Raw genomic sequence first — 3276 nt, 5'->3', positions numbered from 1 at the left:
GCGTGCCTGTAGTTCCAGCTACTCAGAAGGCTGAGGTGGAAGGATTGCCGGAGTCCAGCAGGTCGAGGCTGCGGTGGCCAGGAGTGGCCACTGCACTCCAGTCTGGGCGACAGAGTGAGACTCCAACTCAAAAAAATATATATAAGTTTGGCCCCTTTGCTCTTTCTACACTTCACCATGGGATGTGTAGAAAGAGCAAGAGTGACACAGGGAGGCACTCACAAGATGTTCATGCCTTGCTCTTGGACTTCTCAGCCTCCAGAACTGTGAGAAATACATTTATTTTCCTTATAAATTCCCCAGTCTGTGATATCCTGATGAAGCAGCAGAAAATGAACCAATACGCCTAGTTTTTTGTCATTATCTATTTTTGCTATTTCTGAGTCTTAATCAAATGAGAATTCCGTGCTGGCCTCTGTAGGAGGAGACTGTCTTCACTCAGGGACAAGCAGGGGATTATAGTCAGTATCATCGTCAAGGTCAAGGGGCTGCAGAGCCCCTTGAGGCCAGGGTGCTGATGGCCCCTTCAATACTACATTCTACCTACCAGGTTGACAGGACCAGGTGACAGACAGGAATCATTGTAGCCTTCATGGGAAAGCCTCATGGAGATGGGCACTAAGGGATATTGAAGTTCACCTGCTAGATTACTATGAGAATTTACTAAATGTCAGAGACTACTGGGCTACTGGGCATTTTTTGTTCCTGTTGCAGGTGATTTTCACAGCCTTTCAAGAGAGCTCTTTATTTTATTTTATTTTATTTTTTTAGGGACAAGGACTTGCTACGCTGTCCCCAGGTTGGTTTTGAACTCCTGGGCTCAAGCAACCCTCTCACCCTGGCCTCCCAAAGTGCTGGGATTATAGGTGTGAGCCACCATGCCCAGCTAAGAGAGCTATTTTCATTTCACTTTTCTTATGTGTGGATATCCAGTTGTTCCAGCACCATTTGTTGAACACTATCTTTTCTCCACTATATTGTTTTTGTTCCTTTGTATGTATTGATGTGGGTTTATTTCTGGCCTCTCTATTGTGTTTCATTGATCTATTTGTCTATTCTTTTGCCAATTACTACACTGTATTTTTATTTATTTATTTATTTGAGTTGGGTCTAACTCTCTTGCCCAGGCTAGAGTGCAGTGGCATGCTCACAGTCAACACAGCCTCGAATTGCTGGGTTCAGGCAATCCTGCCTCAGCCTTTCAAATAGCTGAAATTACAGGTGCAAGCCACCACATCTGGCTAATTTTCTTTTTTTGTGTGTTGGAGTCTCACTTGTCACCCAGACTGGAGTGCAGTGGCCACTCCCGGCCATCACAGCCTCGACCTGCTGGGCTCCGGCGATCCTTCCACCTCAGCCTTCCAAGTAGCCGGAACTACAGGCGTGCACTACCACGCCTGGCTAATTTTTTGATTTATTGTAGAGATGAGGTCTCGCCAAGTTGCCCAGGCTGGTCTTCAACCTCTGCACTCAGGGAATTCTCTTGCCTTGGCCTCCCAAAGTGCTGGGATTACAGGCTTGAGCCACTGCACCCAGCCTTTCACCGTCTTTTAAAAATTAATTTATTTTTATTGACAAACAAAAATTGTGCATATTTATTGTGAACAACATCCTGTATTGATATATATGCATTGTGGAATGGCTAAACCAAGCTATTTGACATATACATTACCTCACATTTTTCTTTTTTGTGGTGGGAATGTGTAAAGTCTGTTCCCTTACAGTTTTGAAATAATATATTGTTATTAAGTTTAGTCACCATAAGGTACAATAACTGATCTCTTGAACTTATTTTTTCTGTATAACTGAAGTTTTGTGTCCTTTGACTAATATCTCCCTAATCCTCCCACCTCCCAGCCCTCTGATAACCACAAGTTTACTCTTAATTTATATGGGTTTGACTTTTTTTACACTCTACATGTAAGTGAGATCGTGTCCTTCTGTGTTCTTGTCTTATTTCACTTAACATAATGTCTTCCAGGTTCATCCATGTTGTTGCAAATGTCAGGATTTCCTTTTATAAGGCCGAATAGTATTCCATTGTGTACATATACAACATTTTCTTTATCCATCCATGTATTGATGGACACTTTAGTTTATTCCATATTTTGGCTATTGAAAATAATGCTGTAACCAGCTACAGTAGCTCCTGTCTGTAATCCCAGCTACCTGAAAGGCTAAAGTAAGAGGATTGCTTGAGGCCAGGAGTTTGAGGCCAGCCTGGGCAGCATAGTGAGACCTCTGTCTTTAAAAAAAGCTGCAGTGAGCATGGGAGTGTAGCTATCTCTTCCACATACTGATTTCATATACTTTGGATATATACTCAGGAGTGGGATTGCTGGATCATATTTTAAAATTGTTTTGAAGTATTTCCATACTGGTTCTCACTGTGTCTATACTAATTAACACTCTGTCTTGATCACTGTAGCTTTACAGAAAATCTTGAAGTCAGGTAGTGGCAGTATTTTGACATTCCCCCCCGCTTCTATATTGTATTGGCTAGGTCTTTCACCTCTCCATATAAACTTTTGAATCAGTTTGTCAATACCCACAAAATAACTTTCTAGCATTTTGACTGAGATTGTATTGATTCTATAGATCATGTTGGAAATAACTGACATATGAACAATTTTGAGTCTTCCTGGCCATGAAATGGAATATCCCTCCATTTATTTAGTTCTTTCATTTACTTTATCAGAGTTTTATACTTTTGTTCATATAGATCTTGTACATACTTTGTTAGATTTGTACCTAAGTATTTCATTTTTGGAGGTGCTAACATAAATGGTACTGCATTTTAAATTTCAAATTGTACATGTTCATAGCTGGTACATAGGAAATTGATTCATTTTGTATATTAACTTTCTAACCTGCAACCTTGCTATATTTGCTTGATAGTTCTAGGACTTTTTTTGTGGATTCCTTCCGATTTTCTGCATAGACATTCGTGTCATCTGTAACACAGAGTTTTATTTCTTCTTTCCCAATGTGTATTACTTTTCATTCTTTCTTGGAAGCTAGAACTTCCAGTATGATGTTGAAAAGGAATGGTGAGAAGGGACATCATTACCTTGTTCCTGTTCTTAGCTGGCAAGCGTCTACTTTCTCATCATTAAGAATTATGTTAACTGTGGGATTTTTGTAGATATTCTTTATCAAGTTGAGGAAGTTACCCTCTATTCCTAGTTTGCTAAGAATTTTAAAAAATCATAGCCGGGCTTGGTGGCTCAGCCTGTAATCCCATGCTTTGGGAGGCTGAGGTGAGTGAATTACCTG

This window comes from Carlito syrichta, unplaced genomic scaffold, assembly GCF_000164805.1.
Source record: "Carlito syrichta isolate Samal-C Ts95f unplaced genomic scaffold, Tarsius_syrichta-2.0.1 Scaffold309736, whole genome shotgun sequence".
Lineage (NCBI taxonomy): Eukaryota > Metazoa > Chordata > Mammalia > Primates > Tarsiidae > Carlito > Carlito syrichta.
Note: the sequence above shows the minus strand (reverse complement) of the source record.